The sequence below is a fragment of the Pithys albifrons genome, chromosome 4 (assembly GCF_047495875.1).
Source record: "Pithys albifrons albifrons isolate INPA30051 chromosome 4, PitAlb_v1, whole genome shotgun sequence".
NCBI lineage: Eukaryota > Metazoa > Chordata > Aves > Passeriformes > Thamnophilidae > Pithys > Pithys albifrons.
The window spans coordinates 64,169,620-64,188,120 of record NC_092461.1 but is presented as its reverse complement, the minus strand read 5'-3'; the positions used below and the strand labels follow the sequence as shown (position 1 = coordinate 64,188,120).

General features: G+C 45.9%; 1 long non-coding RNA gene and 4 other non-coding genes across 5 annotated transcripts; 2 read left to right on the top strand and 3 right to left on the bottom strand.

Annotated features, from left to right (window-relative positions):
- Window positions 1–354: 354 nt before the first annotated feature.
- On the bottom strand, window positions 355–1,392 carry LOC139670944 (uncharacterized). Its single transcript, XR_011697609.1, has 3 exons — window positions 1,308–1,392; window positions 1,047–1,162; window positions 355–621 (listed from the first exon to the last, which is right to left on the bottom strand). It is a non-coding gene; the product is annotated as an uncharacterized lncRNA (long non-coding RNA).
- Window positions 1,258–1,346, bottom strand: TRNAY-GUA (transfer RNA tyrosine (anticodon GUA)). The gene is given in 2 exon segments: window positions 1,258–1,293; window positions 1,310–1,346. It is a non-coding gene; the product is annotated as a tRNA-Tyr (tRNA).
- Window positions 1,393–1,676: 284 nt separating the features above from the next.
- On the top strand, window positions 1,677–1,749 carry TRNAR-ACG (transfer RNA arginine (anticodon ACG)). The gene has a single exon. It is a non-coding gene; the product is annotated as a tRNA-Arg (tRNA).
- Window positions 1,750–3,288: 1,539 nt separating this feature from the next.
- TRNAR-ACG (transfer RNA arginine (anticodon ACG)) lies at window positions 3,289–3,361 on the bottom strand. The gene has a single exon. It is a non-coding gene; the product is annotated as a tRNA-Arg (tRNA).
- Window positions 3,362–3,504: 143 nt separating this feature from the next.
- Window positions 3,505–3,593, top strand: TRNAY-GUA (transfer RNA tyrosine (anticodon GUA)). Its single transcript is given in 2 exon segments — window positions 3,505–3,541; window positions 3,558–3,593. It is a non-coding gene; the product is annotated as a tRNA-Tyr (tRNA).
- The last annotated feature ends 14,908 nt before the right edge of the window (window positions 3,594–18,501 follow it).

Here is an 18,501-nt window from a genome sequence, read left to right as displayed (position 1 = left end):
GTTTTCTCAAAGATCTGTCCCTTTCTGGCTTCAGGTATTAACATATACCCAAATTCACTCAAAATACCAAACAGAAGAGGCATCATAGAAGATTTGGGCATACCACCACGTAACTAGTTATTTAGATAGTTTGGGCAATTTTGTTCCCACAAGTTTGTGGGATAAGACCCCCTGCTTAATATGACAAGCTTAAAGCATAATGGTATACAATCCCATTTCATTACCTACCTTCTATTAGAATGAATACTGGTGTGACTTCAGTCAAAAAGAGTTACATCTCTGCCTCTTTTTAGAATAATATCACTAGAGAAAAATTAAGAAGCATGCAAAACTAAGTACAGTTAATGGTACTGATTTATTTTTCTGTGTTGTCATTTCCTGTAGAAAAGGTTTATTGTGCTGTTACAAATCAGGGAGAAAGACCAGATGACAGTAACCCCCTTCCTTCCTTCCCTCCATGAACAAAAGTCAGCTCAGTCATCACATCTGGCTTCTCTTTTAGCTTTGAGAGATGAACAAATACAGAGTTTCATACACAAGGACTTAGGTCGCCTGAGCAATTGTCACCTGTCCCAGGGTTGGGGAGGAAGTAATATGGGACTACTGCATGGTAGCTGACACCTGTAAGATAATAGAGAGATACTGGTAAAGACATGCAATTTTCCACTTACAGGGAGAGTGAAAACATGTTAATCTTAGAATTGTTTGGATTGGAAGGGTCCTTAAAGATCATCTAGTTCCAAGCCCCCTTCCATGCGCAGGAATGCCATCCATCATCAGGTTTTTCAGAGCCCTGTCGATCCTGGCCCTGAACACTTCACTGAGCTGGATCTGAAAACATGTTCCTGATGTGGCAGTACATAGATATATAGATACAGCCTTATTCTGTAAAAGTAGTGTCTAGACATTTGGAGAACAGGAGGCTTGGAAAAATGACCTTCAGAATTCCAACGTCTTAATGAACTGCAATGACATGAAGGGATCTCAACAGGTATCCTAGTGCACAGACTTGCTTTGTGGTAAGTTGAAGGGTGAAGAACACACACCTTGTTTTCCTTAGGAGCTTCAGAGGGTATTGGCGGTTCGCAGTAGGCATGGCATTCCCTGTTCCCGCGGCACGGCCGCTCCGGCAGTGGGTGTGCCACAGCACACGGGTTTAGCTCTGCGAGGGAGACCCATTGTATTTGCAAAACGCCAAAGAGAAAGTCTTAAGACATACTTAGCTTAAAGGGGGAAGGGACGAAAAAAACTCTCGTCTCCTTCGAGCCGGAATCGAACCAGCGACCTAAGGATTCCCGCAGACAAACCTCTACAGTCCTCCGCTCTACCAGCTGAGCTATCGAAGGGACATAGAAACTGTTTCCTCGCCGCGGCTTAAGACTGAAAGCGGTTTGCTCTGCGCATGCGCAGGGCGCGGGGCGCGCGGGGCGCGGCGCGCGGGAAGCCCCGCTTGAGCCGGGTGGCACCGGGAGCGCCCCTTGCCCGCGGGGCCGGGCAGGGCGGGGCCCGGCAGGGGCGCTATGGGAGAGCTGCGGGGGCGCTGCGGGAGCGCTATGGGAGAGCTGCGGGGGCGCTGCGGAGGCTCCGGTGTGGCGCTGCGGGGGCTCGGCGGGGCCAGGCGTAGTCCCTTTGGTGTTTGGCTAAAGAGCAGAGCGGAGAAAACACATGGACGTATGGGGCCAGTGGCGCAATGGATAACGCGTCTGACTACGGATCAGAAGATTGTAGGTTCGACTCCTGCCTGGCTCGTGTTTCTTTTGTTCCTCTCAGCGCCCCCCATAATATAAGGAGCGAGGGGAGCAGGTGGTTTTTCATATGATCTCAGCGTCCTGATTTCTCATTTTCTCCTTTTTCTCATCTAATATCATCGTCCTGACTTCATCGGCAACTGTAGCCATAGGACAAGGAGTAGTGGATATAAATCGAAGGGAATTTTCGGGTATATATTGGGAAGAAATTTTTCACTGTGAGGCTGGTGAGGCACTGGAACAGGTTGCCCCAGGAGGCTGCGGATGCCCCAACTCTGGTGATGTTCAAGGCCATGCTGGATAAGGCCTTGAGCAACCTGGCCTAGTGGGAGGTGTCCCTGCCCATGGCAATGAGTTGTGACCAGGTAATCTTTAAGGTCCCTTCCAACCCCTTAATGTTCTATGATTCTGGGATTTAACCTCGTCTGTCATCCTGGTACATCATTGAAGCATTGTGTCTCCCAGAGCAAAACACCATTGTAGGCTTAAACTTTTCAAACCAAACATACAACCTGTCAAATGCTTTAACAATGCCAGTAAATTAACCCCATGAATGCACCAACACATTACATGGGGGAAACCCCTTTGGGATTTCCCAAGGAGAGGAGCAGTGTGTTCAGCATAGGCCTGAGGCACTGGTTAGTCTTACAAACAACAGCAAAGAACACAGAGGTCTCTGAAGGCAGTTGTGACACTGCTGTGATGACTTTTTTGTGTAGTGTTGATCCATTAGTCTTGAGAAGGGGGAAAGCAGCCTTGTTGTGCAGCTGAATGAAAAGTGTGTGATTTTGCAACAAAACTCAAATGGTTTTGGTGTATATAAAGGCTATACAATGTATAAAGAACAGCTTGCAACCAGGAAAGCTGAGGAAGGCCTCTCCAGTGATCAGATTTGAGAGTAGCCATAGCCATTGAATCATGGAATGGTTTGGGTTGGAAGGGATCATTCAAGGCCACCAAGACCAACCCCCTGGATTGAGCAGTAACGTTTTCAACTCAGGTTGCTCGGAGTCCTGCCAAACCCAGCTCTGGATGTTTCCAGGGATGGGGCATCCACCACCTCTCCGGGCAACTTGTTCCACTATTTAACCAATCCCATTGTAAACACACCTCCTTCCTTTTATCAAACCTACACTTGCCCTTTTCCATTTCAAAGTCATTGCTCCTTGTGCTATTCTTGCATGTTCTTGTAAAAAGTCTCTCTCCAGCTCTTTTGCCAGCCCCCTTTATGTACTGGGAAGCTCTCGAGTGTCTTCCAGGAGCCTCCTTTTCCCCACGCTGAACAATCGCAGCTCTCTCACTGCCTTCATTGGAGAGGTGCTCTGTCATCATTTCTGTCTGCCTTCTGTGGACTCCCTCCTGTGCTGAGAACCCACAGCTGGATCCTCAGTTTGTGGACTGACCAGTAGTTTCCTGTAAGGAGTGAGTAACTGAGGCTGCTCATGAGCTCTGGTTAAATTAACATTTGGATTCGCTCCCTCGCGCTTTGCTGCGAAAGGCGCTGTGGCAGACACGATGAGAGGGGGCACCAAAATAAGCACGAGCCAGGCAGGAGTCGAACCTACAATCTTCTGATCCGTAGTCAGACGCGTTATCCATTGCGCCACTGGCCCCATGTGCGAATCCCGTCTTTGCCATCGCCCCGTCACGGAACCCCCGCCCGGCCGCTCGCACCCTGCGGCGCCAGGCGCATGCGCGGGGTACGGGCGGGGCGGAGCGGTGGCTTCTGCGGCCACTGGGGGGCGAGTAGTACGTTCCTTCGATAGCTCAGCTGGTAGAGCGGAGGACTGTAGAGGTTCGCCCCCGGGAATCCTTAGGTCGCTGGTTCGATTCCGGCTCGAAGGAGATTTTTTTGTCTTCCTTTTCCGATTAGGAATATTTGCGGGTTTGGCTCCTTGTTAAGGGAGTAGGAGGGCAGCTTCGCTCCCGGTCAGACAGACGCTCCTAGAGCCGTTTCGATCGTATGTGATGCACAATCGATTCTCATCTGGCTTTTTAGTAGGGGACGAAAACTTAAAAAAAAAGAAAAAAAGAAAAAATACCGTAAAGAGGTGGCAGTCCTGCAGCAAACACTGAAATCCATGCTGCAGGAATGCTTTTGGAAATGCCAGTTGTCTTTCATAGCAACATTAGTTATTATTATATTTAATTACACCACAATTAATTATAATTTAATAATATGTAACTAATGATATGTTATAATAATCACAGAATTGTTAAGGTTAGAAGGGACCCCTGCCAAGGCAGGGTCACCTAGAGCAGGTTACTCAGGAACACATCCTGGTGGGTTTTGAATATCTTCAGACAGGAAGACTCCACCACCTCTCTGGGCAGCCTGTTCCAGTGCTTTGGCACCCTCAGTGTAAATCTTCCTCATATTAAGGCGGAATTTGTTATTTCTTAGTTTATGGCCATTGCTGCTCATCCTGTTCCTGGGCATCACTGAAAAGGGTCTGGCACCATCTTCATGGCAACCACCTTTGAGATATTTTATGTGCATTAATGAGATCCCCTCTCAATCTAATAATAGGTGTTTGGCATTCTCCTATGTGAAGCCAAAATAATTATTTGTTTTTAGCTCAATCTGATCTAGTTTTGTTAGGTCCTCTTTTCCAAGGTGGTCCTTAGTGTGCTATTTCAGCTGTGGACAGTCTCTCCCCATTTTGCATGTTGCTTTACATGATGCCAAGTCATCTTTACTGATTGTGCTTTCTGTGATGCCAGATAATCCTTATGAAGGAGGGCTGCAAGCATCCTGGCTGATAGGAGTGGATAGAAGTGCTCCACAGTCTCTTGACTTCAGGTGACAGACATGATGTTTGGTCCTTTGGTTGTGCCATAAAGGAGGATGTTGTAGGAGAACATGGAGCGAAGGGAGAAGGGATATAAAGGTCATTTGTACAGAAGGAGTTTAGTGCAGACAGACATGGGCTTGCTTAGGACATAGTTAATAAGCGAGCCAGCACTCATACTGTGCTTTTTCTTTTCTCGTATTTCCTATGGTTTCCTTTTTTCCTTCAAGTCTTCTTTTCCATTACAGGTGCTACGTGGGATGCAGAAAAACATGCTTGACAACAGTTCCTGGCTTGGAGAAAGCAAACATGTCTACATAGCAGAGAAAGAATGGAAGCAAAGTTTTTCCTTGAACAGAACCCTCAATGAGTCTTCTCTCCATGTGGAAATGTTTCTCTGGGGTAGATTACTGATAGGAGAGCAAGGAAGATCCACTCTCTCTGGAAATATAATACAAGCAAGATTATTAGCAGGGAAACAGGTTTCTCAGGAACTGTTTCAGGAGAAATGCAGGAATGAAAAGCCTACCTATCAGGGAACAGATGCACCCTGGTGAGCAGAAATTAAGGAAAGACAGCCATTTCCTTAGCTGTCTGTTATCCATACATGTTTACACTCAACAGAAGTCACATCTAGGTTCAAAGTCCAAAAGTGCATCCCCATGCCATTCTCTGGTGTGGGACAAGGCACAGACTCCATCTAGGGCCAAAGATTTTTTTTTTCGTAAGATTCACTCCTTCCTATATGAACATCTCCACACTCTATAGTTCCTTTTCACTGATTCAGTGGAAACTCTTTTCTCCTAAATGATAGCTCACAAAACAAAAGCACATCCGGAGTTTCTTTTGGAGAAGGGACCATCTCCTTTTCTGTTCCAATTAAGATTTTTTCCCCCCAACCACTAAGAAAGTATTGACACGCATGCATTTCTGTGTGTGTATCTGCAATAAAGTAGAATGATAGTCAGGAAAGAAAAATCCAAAACCAAACCCGCAAACTCTCACAATACGTAAACTCTGGTCTCATGACTTACTTTATGCTAAGCAACTACTCTGCCTCTTGAGCTATGTCCTGTTACGTTTATGTGACTTCTTGGCTCAGCTTTCCACTCTTCTAGGACATGCTCATGGATCTAATAGTAACATCCTATTCAGTGCTTGGATGATAGTGTAGCTTGCAAAATAGTTCATTTAGAAGCAAGTTATTAGTAACAGTGACCTGCAAGTGATTAATTATTTCTGTATCTAGTCTTCAGCAAGGGCAAATAACCAGCTGTGTGTGTACATCCTATTCAATCATTTGTATCCCTTAATAATGAACAATGCTAGAGGTTATGAAAATGTCATTCATATGACTCGTCACTCTCCTACACTGGGTCAGTTACCAGAGTGAGGCAGCACAGGCAAACAGTGGGATCAGGTGTTGTTAAATAGCAGTACAGGGGGGGACATCTGTTCCAAAAAAGAAATTTTCCACTTGTGTGTTGTAAGAAAATGTTTGTTTGTATTTCAAGCAAAAGCTGTCACTTCTGCTGGAGAAAGGGAAATAAGTCTCAAGGGAGTATGAGCATTTAGCCTACCTTGAGGATTTCAAAGGAGAAATGGTGAAAATGTTCCTGCATGACGGGGTGCTGCTTTATGCAGTTTGAGATATGTGGCATCATGCATGGACAAGATGTTCTGCTGATCACAGAGGTGGGAAACCACTGAAAACAAGACAGCACTATCCTCATTTCGTTAGTACCTGAAGATTTATTGTTCCTTTACTTAGGTACTCTTGTCAGTGTATCTAATTTGAATATTGTAAACCCATACTTCTATTTGTACCTACTCTTCACCTGACTCAAGTGGAATTTCAGGGTCACCACATCTACCTAGTTGTCACTTAGCTATCAGCAGCTCTCTCAGGTGACACCCTGGGTACTTACATGTGACTTTTAGCTCCCCAGGACATTCCCCTGCCCCATTTCAGCAGGAGGAGTTGAATAGATGAGCATCCTCCAGGGTCAGCCAAGCTGAAGTGTGACAGTGGAAAACTGGAAGATGCTAGGAATTGACATGAATGTTAAAGGTTCACAGTGGGGTTGGGAAAGATCCATGTCATAACAAGATGTTTTCAGCTATAAATCTCCTTGGAGATGGACTTGACCCAATTAAAACTTACCAAGGATGCTGAGCAGGATGTGTGGGTATCAACATAAAGGAAGGAAAATTCACAGTTCCAGCTTTCTTGCTTCTTCCTTTTATCTTTTTTTTCTAAATCAAACTTCTTTGCTTTTCGATCCATCCATGCATGGTGGGGTGGAATCCTTAAGAAAATGCAAGCTGAAGAAGGCAAGGAGTACAAAACCAACATCAGCAAGCCAGGCAGGAGTCAAACCTACAGTTTTCTGATCCGTAGCCAGGCAGAAGTCAAACCTGCAGTCTTCTGATCCACAGCCATTGTGTCACTGGCCCCCCAGAAATGCACAGGTGTGAATGAGGGTGGTCCTTGATCCCTACCTCAGGACTGTCACCTGGCCCTGAAGGAGGCATCTGTACTCCCAGGACCACTGAAGTGCAGAGATTGCACAGTGAAAATTCCAATTTCTATGTCCAAGCTATATCTCATGTTGCTCCACTGTGATGAAGAGCTTTGCAAGCGCAAGCAGAGAACAAGTCACATCACGTCACCTGCGGCAGTATCTATGCTGAAAGGAAATAAGAAAAACATCATAATACCATCTGGTTCCCAAATTCTGGCAGTTGTGTCATGCCAAACATAATACAGACACAGACAGCTCATGAACTTTGTTATGCCCCTGACTAGCAGCCATTTGGGCCAGCAGAGCCTGCCTGTTCCCATGATGTCTGGAAGAGGAATCCTTGCTGGTGGGAGAAGCTGTTATTATGATGCTATAGCAGAGGAGCCTTGTAGCCTTCACTTCACACTTGGTCCTGACTCCACGGAAGGACCCCAGAGCACACAGATAAGGCCTGCAGGACCTGTGGGGCTGGAACAGGCTGTATGGTATGGCACAGCGCTGATCTGTTCAGAGGAATAAGGGCAGCTCTGAAGGCAGCAATATAGCATCAGCACCTTGTCTTCCAGGGAACCCCCACACCACTGTCACACCAATACCTCTCCCATTACGATGTGCTTGATTTACATCTACAAGTTGGTTCCTGCCTCAGCCTCTGAGTCCATGCCCCACAATTTTTTCCTGCAGCTCAGCTGCCAGAGACAATACTCTTTGGATTGTCAAAACAGCCTTTGCCTTTGACTTCACACAAAGCATCACGTTGGTACTTCACAAAGGAGACTAGTGTCCCAGTGACTGTGGTCTTTGTCACTTGATAGGCTCCACAAAGGCCACAAGGTTCCAGAAATTGTTTTCCAGTTTTTCTTACCAATCACATACAAAGCAAGTTTTGCTTTTCCAGGAAGAACAAAGGATTTATAACATTCTGGGTCCAATCCCAGAATTCCTCGGTGATGCTTGCTGCTTGCTTTTCTGAGCCCTTTGCTTACCTTAGAGCAGTCAAATGTGTTGACCCATTGCTGATAATAACTCGTGTGTCAGTGAGCTGCAAGCTTTTTTCCAATGGTGTCTTTTGGTTGCTGTTTGATTTCTGGAATGACATTTGTCCATTCAGGTTTTCATAAACATGTCTGTATCAGAGAGAGACAGGATACTGGAAACAAACTCTGCATATTTAGCCCTAGTTTGCTTAGGCAAATAAAAAAACAAAACAAAGCAGGTAACCAGTGCTGGACATTAAGGAGTATGGAAACACATGGATGGCCCTTTTTCCATTCCTTAGGAGCAGAATGGAATTCATGCAACCTGCTGCCAGGGAAAATGCCGGAAGCTGTTGAAGACTGACATTAATCACTGTAACACTATTTGAACATACCTTGCTATGGTACTTCATCAGCAGCAGTGATTTTGCCTGACTACACAGTGATAAGGGACAGCTTTTGTCTTGACTTGCTTGTGAGTGTTCCTTCAAGTCACGGACTATCTTATGGTGTACTGAAGTTATTACCTTCCAAATAGCAACAAAGTTGTTGAGGGTGAAGTTTGAAAGGAGGATGGGCCAGTTCAGCAGCTCCTTGCTCCAAAGTAAAGAGGTCCCCTTGCTCCTGCCCTCTTCTCCACTGCTCTCAACTACACAACTTGCCTTGTCCTTGCTCTGGTGGTCTGTGTCACTCCAGATCTAAGTTACCTTGATAACCTGGTAAAATAGGTAATTTTCTAATGGTCAGCCACATGAATCAGCTCAGATTCATCAAAGCTCAGAATCAGCAAAGGAGGGGACCAGACCTGGCAACCAGGGCCAGCTCAAGGGAAGTGAGAGGTGCAGGCTGCCCCATGCTGCTGGCCAGGGCAGCTCAGGCTCTTTCAGGTGCTTGCCAAACTGCAGCCTGGAGGAGGAATGTGCTGAGATAACAAAGAAGAAGACATAGAGTGGGAGCCAGGTGTGAGAAGTGGGGAAGGTATCCAGTAGGTGTGAAGTAGACCCACACTCTGCATCCAAAGATGGCTCACTTGAGACCTGTTATTTCCATCCACTCTTCATTTTTGTTCTTGCTTGGTTTATTTTTTCCAGAGGTAAGGTGGGTAGTGAAGATGAGGTCAAATTCCTCCTGATTTCCTCGGGCTGGTGCAGAGGGGTAAGCACTGAGGGGAGCAGCTCCTTCATAAGCATAGACTTGCAAATAGTTCCTCTTTTGCAGATGGGTTTTGGCTTTTTTCCCCTGAATTAATTATGAAAAACCACAAAGTGAATGAAAGGGGGTGAACACATCCAAATGGCTGGTGGGCATACAACAACAGGAAGAATGTAATTGCAAACAAAAGTTCACAGGGGTGGAGGTGGTGCCTTTTTCTACTTGAGCATGTTGGACTTGCATCTATTCCTCCTGCTGGCAGCCAGAGAAATTATCCACTGCATACCCAGGCCAGGCAGTATAGAAGGCTCCCATGTATTAGCTCAGAGATCCCAGGGATGTTACCCCTACTGCTATGATGGGATGAAGGATGGTATTAGGAAAGGGGGAGTCTCAGATTTCCATGCACTTCTAACAGAATGCTATGAACAAACAAGGCCACTCCATTTTGCCTAATGGAGCACATACTGCATTCAAAAACAGCTGTGTTGTGGGGTCTGGCAATTTGGAAAACAGGACCCAGTGAGATGGGCCCTGCTTGCACCAGGAAGATGGTTAGAACCAAGCCTAATGATTAGAGACAAAGCCTTGGTCAAGGGGCAAACCATCCTAATGCCTGTAGAAAGCTGGAGCCAGGGCTAGAAAATCAGGCTAGTAGCCCAGTAAGGGAGTCAAAACAGATAAGAGCTAGAAATGAGAAAGGGTAATACATCTGTAAGAGACACTTTCTCCTTCTCCTGACTATTGCTTGTCCAGGAGGGATCGGAGGGGAGGGGGGGTGGCCTGCAGCTGAAGGAAGACTCACTGCTTTGGATATTTGCACACAATGCTTTGGACATTGTAGAGAACAAGCTGACAATCCAGAGTGCTTCTAAGGTGCCTCAAGCTCTACGTGGAGTTTACCACATCCTTTGGCAAGGAACAAGTCATTAGTATCCAATTACACTGAAATCATACTTAATACAAGACAGGTTAAGACAAAAAGCATATAAAAACATACTGAGAGTTGCCAAGATAGATGAACTTATAAAAGAGGTAGGTGGAGAAATGAGAGAAAACCAGGCTTCAGTTACTGGCTTTGAAGATTAAATCAGCAAGGCTATTCCCTCATATCTAGGTATTTTGCCACAGGCTCTTCTGACACAATGAGGAGCAAAGAGCCTATCTTTCTTCACACCTTATTACACCTCAGGCTGTGTTGATCAAGAGTTTTACCATGTGGGAGAACAAGGCACCTCTCTCCTTCAAAATTTTTTTTCCTAAAACTCTAAATTCTTCCAATCCTAGGACGTTCACCACTATAGTATGGGGTTTCTCCTATTTCTTCACTGTTCCAGAGACAGGATAGCCTATTCTCTTCACAAAAATAAGAATTATTTCATTCCTTTATGATTACCTGGTCGGCTAACAATACCTTGTCTCAAGTGCTAAGCCAGAGTGCTGTCATGGGAAAGGCACTTGTTCAGTTCATGATGTCTCAATGCCAGCATCTTCTTTTTCTCTTTCTATTTTTTTCCATAGTAATATAAACATCTCTTCTTTGCCCATTTTGCTGTCATTATTCTGCTGGGCATACAGGAAAGTGTGTGTGCCTAGTCATAATTGGTTTGGAGTTTGTTTCAATCTAGTGCTGGGAATAGAAGCAAGGGCAGCCAGTTCTTGCCTGCTCAAGCAGAGCCTGCTTCTTAGCTTATGGGACTTGTCTTTTCAGGGAGACTGTAAGACAGTTCACTCCCTTCATGGAAGAGGATAAAGGAGATGAAGGTTGATGTGGGAAGGAGGAGAAGCAGGTTTCTGTGGTGCTGAGAAGCAGCAGAGGAGGTGGGGGTATTGTGCTGGGCTTGAAACACTTTTAAAGGACTTGTTCAATGCAGAGGACATCCCGAGACTTATCACTGTGCATGCACACGCAGTCTTCTGGTTGTGTCTGTTTTCCTTTGCATCTTCCACTTGCTCCTGCAAATGTTCTCCTGCCATTTTCACACAGTGGCCTCACATAGGCACCACACAGAGATGCCCATTAGCCAGCTGGCAGCACAGTTTCCTGCCTAAGCTGGAAGAAAATGTTCCAGTGCCTTTCTGCCCTCCTACATGACTTCTGCAGCATTTGGGGGCTGAGGGAGGAGTGGGGACAACACCAGGCCAGGGCCAGAGAGCAGAGGTACTGATCCTGCTACTTCCCAGTTGCTGGACAGGCATGCTTCCTTCAGAAAGCTGTAAATCACTGAATCATATGGAATCAATTAGGTTGGAAAAGACCTCTGAGATCATCAAGGACAATTTATGACCAAACACCACTGTGTCAACTAAACCATGGCACTGAGTGCCACATCCAGTCTTTCCTTAAACACCTCCAGGGATGGGAACTCCACCACCTCCCTGGCCAGTCTATTCCAATGTCTAATCATCCTTTCTGTGAATAAATTTTTCTCCATTTCCAACCTAAAACTCCCTTGGTACACCTTAAGACTATGTCCTCTCATCCTGTCACTAGTTGCCTGCGAGAAGAAACTGACCTCCACCTGGTTACAACCTCCTTTCAGGCAATTGTAGAAAGTAAGATCCCCCTGAGCCTCCTCTTCTCTAGGCTAAACAACGCCAGCTCCCTCAGCTGCTTTCTGTAGGAAATGTGCTCCAGACCTATCATCGACTTCCTTGTCCTTCTCTAGGCAACATGAGGGAAAGGATAAAAATGAGAACAGCAAGAGGGAAAAAGGTGGATCTTCCCACTCCACACATTGGCCTTTTCAGATGCTCTATTTTACAATTTTCAGTGTATTTTGTGAGGTCAGGTGTAGAGAGCATTTCACATGGGAACACCTTAAGAAGTCACCAGAGAAAGGATGAGAGAGTTGTCACCTTCTTCCTGCCTGACTGAGTGACACCTGGCTTGTTAAAGACACATACTTCCCTAAAAGTGAATAATTGATGACTTCAATTCTGGGAACGAGCAGCCCATCTGAACACATTCCAGGAGCCCAAGGAATTGGCTATGAGACCTAATATATCAGGAGCACCCTAATGAATGTAATCTGAGACATGCAGAGGAAGCTTCTAAGGAAGCATTGCACCTTCTCAGGGCAATCACCTGCATTCCTGGGTGAGAGATCTTGCCAGTGTAGATGAGCAAGAATATGAGCCTTTAGAGGTTTTTTAAGTATCCTATAAATAGAATCTATCTTGGATGGTTATTAACGGAATTTTCATGGATATTTTTTTTCCATTTTTTACTTCATCTCTTCTGAATTAAGTGGTATTTCAGTGGTACTGATTGCCTGCTGACATTGCTAACACTGATCCTGTGCTCTGCTTTGCTACCACATCCTAGCCCTTCCTGTGCCCCGCACATGCCCATCTTCTTTCCTTGTTCCCTTCTCCTCATCCAAGGGTGGCAGTGGCAGGGAATGTTGGGGTAGCGGTGCCCTGTTTTTTCAGCTTCTTGACCACAGTGGTGAGACAATGGACTATGCTCTGGTCACAGCAGCACATCTTCCTTTGCATAGAGTCCTGGAGCAGCGTCTGTCAATGCTGGGGTCATGGGAGTCACCCTCTGGACTGACGACAGGCTGTGCTTGGCTGGGTGAGGAGGAGGCAGGGAGAGAATTGAGGTGGGGGTGGTGGTGGTGTGTGAAGACAGCCAGCTTCAAACTCTTTGTTTTCTCCCGAGATCGTAGTATCAAACTATTATGTTGTGGCTTATTTCCCAGCCCTGACTACAGAGGGTAAAACTGCTTAGTGGGAGATGTGCTCTGTCAGGCAGCCCAGGCAAAACAAAAGTCTTACTGCAAAGTTACCCACTCCATGGTAAGGTCAAAGCCTCTGAAGAGACACACAAAATCTGAATTATTCTATGGCCAAAGAACTTGCTGTGCACCCTTTCTTTCCTTTTGTTGTGCACCCTTTCTGCCCTTTCATTCCCTAAACTCTGCCAGAATCAGAAAGACTAACTCCTAGGGAACAGCCTGATGGGAGAGGGTGATGCAATACCATGGATGCAGACATGGTGCAGACATGGGCCAACAAGCCTGAGATACTTCATGAAGTGATAATTCAAAAGGATGTTAATCTAACAGACTGCTGCTTGCTACAATGAACACAATGTCACAGTGTAACAGTGGATGGCATTCTTCACTGTAGCTAAAAATGCCTTCATTCAACTTCTGCCTGGCTTGAAGGCGTTTCCAGCTGTTGCTGTCCTTGCAAGTGCTTGCATCTCTCTCCTAAGCATTGTGCTCCCCTAGGCTCACACGAATCTTGTGTGAAGGAGGGGGGGAAAGAACTTGGCTGGAAAATGGCCAAAAGGGAAACCTGCTCTTCTCATCTGACTTTCAAAAGAAAGAAAAGGCATTGGTACTCAAAAATGAACTGTCATGCTGGTTTTGCTATATGCCTTGAGAGCATTTTCAGGGCAAAGGAACACATGAAAGGAAAACAGAGGAATTTGAAAAAAAAAGAAGCAAACTAACCCCTGCCATGTCTATAACCAGACGCATGTTAACCAGGGACTTGACTGGTTCTGGTAGCAACTTACAGTGTGAAAACCTTCCTGCTCCCATGCACAGTATTTTTGTTTAGCTGTAATACCAAAATGTTCTATCCTTTGATCACTGAATCTCTCTTCTGTCCTCAAGGAATGACCCTCAAAATAATCTGAACCATCCTGGGGGCTTGGGATGGAGTCTCAGTAGGTCTCTGATGTGGTATAGTCATATGCTGAGTATAAACTTAAAATCAGTCTCTCCCTTGAACTACAGACCTCAGCATTGTCCTGGAAAAAAATACTATGCTCTGCCAGCTGAGCAATGGAGAGGATACTGAAATAGCATCAAGAGTGGCTTATATCAAGCAGACCAAGGCTAGTGAGAAACCTGACACTGGGACAAGGCTGTATCTCTGTGAAGTGATGAGCTGATGCCAGCTGGGAAGTCTGAGCTGGATCTGTGCTGTGAAATGCAAGTCCCTTCTCTACTGAACATCACTCTCCTTTCCTACTGACAGACCTGGGGTTGCAGCAGCAGAGTTTGAAGCAGAGTGCTATGGCCTGCTAAGTCCAGAGCAGAAATCAAATCTGTCCCCCAGTCAAAATTCCTACTGTTAAAGCTCTGCAGTTCCCTTTTCCTCAAGTTCTGGTATGCTCAGGAGTCCCTCTAGCACTGCCTCTGCTGTGCCACCTCCGTCCATCCCCACTGCCACAGCACCAACTGCTAACCCAGCACCAAACACCCCTGTTATTACACAAAATGGACATACTACAAGAGGAGCTGCCATTCTTCCCTCTCTGCTAGTCGGGGAGACATCTACCCCATGATTTTCAAACAGGCTCCTATGGGATGCTGTGATAACAAAGTAGAGGGGAAAGAGTCAAGGGTGCATTTGAAAAGTGGAAGATGGTGTTAAAATAGTAAAACACTTGATTGCTTACTCTCCAAACCAGAAGTGGGATTCTCCTTCTTTTCTAATTGGTGTATTCTATGATTTATCTAACTGCTTTTGTTTTAATTTTATCCTTTCTTCCTTCGTGTCTCATTTTCACTGCAGGGCATATTTGTGGTATGGAAAAGCAAGCCTGTGCCTGTTATCTGTGAAACTTGTCCTTAGCCCTGGAAAGGACCTATTTTTAGGTAGGTAGTAATGCAGTGCTATTTCTTTCCCACATGAAGTACTTCCTCTATGAAGTACTTTGGACATACTTTTATGCCTTGCCTGTGAAACGTCTCTCTTTTTAACAGTAATGTGTGGAGGGGATGAGGGTTTGGGAATCTCTGAGCTTGCAAAGTTGTTTGTAGCTTGGGGAGATGCTGAACTGCTCATCCCGTTTGTTATCCCACAGCCTATCTTTTCACGCTCACTGATTTTGAGACTTTAGAGAATACAGATAATTGCAGGATCACCTTGAAGGGTACAGCATGACCACAATTTCTCATCCGGATCTCGAAGACTGTGAGGAAACAAGGACTTTCTGTTGGGAGAGCTTTGTTTCCCTGTGTCCCCTAAAGCTGGGTGACAGATTCACGCTGGCTTACTCGTTCTATTGGAAGACAGAAGGAAGCTAAAGGATCTTCCTTCTCCCAGGCAGTGACCCATGCTTTGGTGTCCCACTGACGGCAGAGCCACAGTACACAGAAATGACTCCTTGATGGAGTTTGTCCAGAGAGTCTCCTTGTTTGACCTCCCAGGGTATTTTAATCTAAATCCCTGAGGTTTGTCTGATATAATTTGTGTTATTACCACTGATGAATTTGTAACAGAAGTTATCTAGTTCTCTGACCCTTTATCCCATTTTTCTCTGTTTGCTGCAAACTGTGGAAGTTCCATGAGCATGGATAAACCCAGAGAAGGCTGCTGCTGAGCACAATTCAGCTCAGGTCAGTGTCCATCCCCTGTTTAAAAGAAAAGAGCAGACATCATCCCTCTGGCTGGTCTTTGTAGCTTGTCCCTGAAACCTTGTGTGTTGCACATTTGATGTGCTCTCACTGACTCACCCTTGAAAATGCTTTGAGCTTGCCCCTGCTGCTGTGATTTCATATGTGCAAAAGGAAATTTTGAAAGATGTAATTATCTCCTATGCCAGTCTGAAACCATCCCCCAGATTGTTTTTAGAAGGTCTCCAAATACTGACCACATATGGCCTGTCATCACATATGAGGTACACAAAGACAAATATATATATATATGTGTGTTGAGTGGAAAAAATGTCAGTCTCAAAAGGCAACTGTTTTTGAAAAGCACTTGTCTCTTTTGCAAAGGCTCTCTGCATAAATTGAGTCATGTATAAGGGTAGTTTCAGTATTTGTCATGGGGTGTATATTGGTCACAATAAAATCATGAAATGCAAAATACCATTTGCAGTTTGCCCTTGTATATGTAGAAGGGCTTCATCTTATAGCTGGCTCATTGGCTTATTAAGTTGTTGCCAGTGTAAGTGAAATTTGAGTCTCTGCAACATACTGGCCATAGGCGGAATGCCGGTGCTCTCTACCCGCTCCTGAGGGACTGTTTGCAGCGGGGTAAATGGGCACATACAAAAGGTAAGATGGATGGAGAACTTTCTCTAACCTAAAAATGAAAATCTTTCCAGCCAGAACAGCAAGCAGAGTTAGCAGTATGGGAAGAGGGAAAGGTTGCATTGTCATTTTGCCCTAAGTCTCACATCCAACAGAATTGGAGGCAACAACATCATTTTTGTTAGGATGTTGTATTGGTTGGACAGCCAGGACTTCACACTTGAGGTGAGAAAGGCAGGGCAAAGCAGCAGGGAGATGGGCAGGTGGTTCTGCTGGTCTTTTCTTGCAGTGGCTGGTTCCCTCTCTGGCCCCACAAGGACACCCACCAGGACTGTCCTTGTTCAGCAGCTGTGCTGTTGTGGAAAGCCTGCAGGTGATCCCCACCAGACTCAGGACTGTAGGGAGTTGCTGGGGGCAACAGGATAGGGGTGGGTGTTGATTCCTGCCCAAGGGATGATGGGCAGCTGCCATCTGCTTTGGTCAGCTGCCATCTCCTTTATGCAGCTGCCAGTGTAGATTCCCCACCCCCAGCCTGGGTGGAAGGGGCAGTGGGGATGCGCACGCATCCCCCAGGACAGGTGGGAGGTGGGGTAGCAGCAAGCCAGGGCACCATCACCTCATGAACCGGGATGCTTCTCAGCACCCATCATGCTCAGGATGCCTGGGCAAGGAGCCTGCTGCTTGCAGAGCAGCTTTGTCTCTTCCAGGCTCCCTGGGGAAGCAAGTCACATGGGATTATTTTTTTCCAGTATCCTCTGGCAAAAATGTACTTTTTCTCTTTGTTTTCCAGGGATGCAAGAGAGTCACAGGAATGATTTTCTGACTAACACACAAGAGCTTCACAGAACTGGTACAAGATAAGAGGCTACAGAGGGGAATTCTGTTAATGCAAACCCCAGAAATGTCATTATGGCATTGAAACCAGAACCCGGACATCTCCTTCCTCTTCCAAATCTCCCTCCTAAACCAACTGCTTTGCAGCTAGCCTTCCAGTTCTCTAGGCCATCAGTCCACAGACCACAAGCTGTTAATAATCTGCAAAACAGAGGACTTTGAAGCAATGTCTGTAAAAGTATATTTCTGAACTGGTGTTCTGGTTGTGTTAACAAAGTCAGGTAATGTTCCTGAACAAGAAATACTGTAAGGAGAAAAAAACCAAAAAGATATTTTCTTCTTGGTTATGGCTGGCAGACATCCAGAGTTTCTGTCCAAGAGCAGGGTGAAAGCAGGTTTTCTCGCCAATGGTTTGACTTTGTGGCTCCTTGGAGGTGGACTGCTGGTGGTCTTCCCTTACAGGTGTGGAAGGGGAACAGGGCTGCCAGGGAGAGACAGAAGGGTGCCAGGCTCTTTCTCAATGCAAGCCCTTCAAAGTCCATCCTGAGTAATCCCTGCTGAAACCAGTTGCAGGACTTTCCCTTGCCTCTGCAGGCTCTTGGACTTTGCTCTTCTCTTCCTCCTTGTTGCAGACTGGTCACACAACGTGTGGCTTTCCCATCCAGCCTCCACAAGTGTGGTCAAGCCTCCACATTTCTTCACCTAAAATTCACTGCTCATAATACCTTGACAGAAACCCCTGTACTAACTTTCCATGTGTCTGAACTATATATTTCTGCCATAAAATATTTCAGCTCAGGCCTGGTTGCAGAAGTTGGGTTTATCTTGGTTTTTTTGACTCCTTTTTGTGGTTTTGCTGTATATTACCTGTCCTATGTCAGCATGCTTCAACACACAAAAAGGGGAAAATTGGCATCAGACTGTCCCTCACCTCTTTGCCATCAGATGTCCTCAGCAGATGCATCAAGTGTCCCGCTCAGCCTGTTAGCTGAAGAGTTCTGTGGGTTACGATGAGCAGCTATAAATTCACCAGAATCACAATCCAGAGGCATGTTACACCCTGAGGGGTGCTTCTGTTAATTGTCCAAAGAGCCAACACAGTGGCATGATCCTCCTGCTTTTTTCCATGCCATGCCTCCTCTTCATCACTATGTACAGGTGTTTCTGTGCACTGACATTACTAGCCTTCAGTGTTTCTCCCCAGGATTTCTTTTCTTCTGCCAGTGCAGTGAGGTGGAAGTGCCTGCCCCAACAGGTGAGGACAGCTTTCCTCTTCTAATCCAGAGCTCCTTACTGAAGCAGGTTTTAATGTGCAAGGGACAGCTGACTCAAAGATAGGGGGGCAAGAATGAGGCGTTCAAATTCCTCCAGTTGCAAAAGTCACCTCTGACCCAGCCATGGAGGGAAGGGAAAGAAGACAAATATCTTGTTGCTGCGGCCAGGGAAGGCTCCCTGCCAGCCCTGCCAAA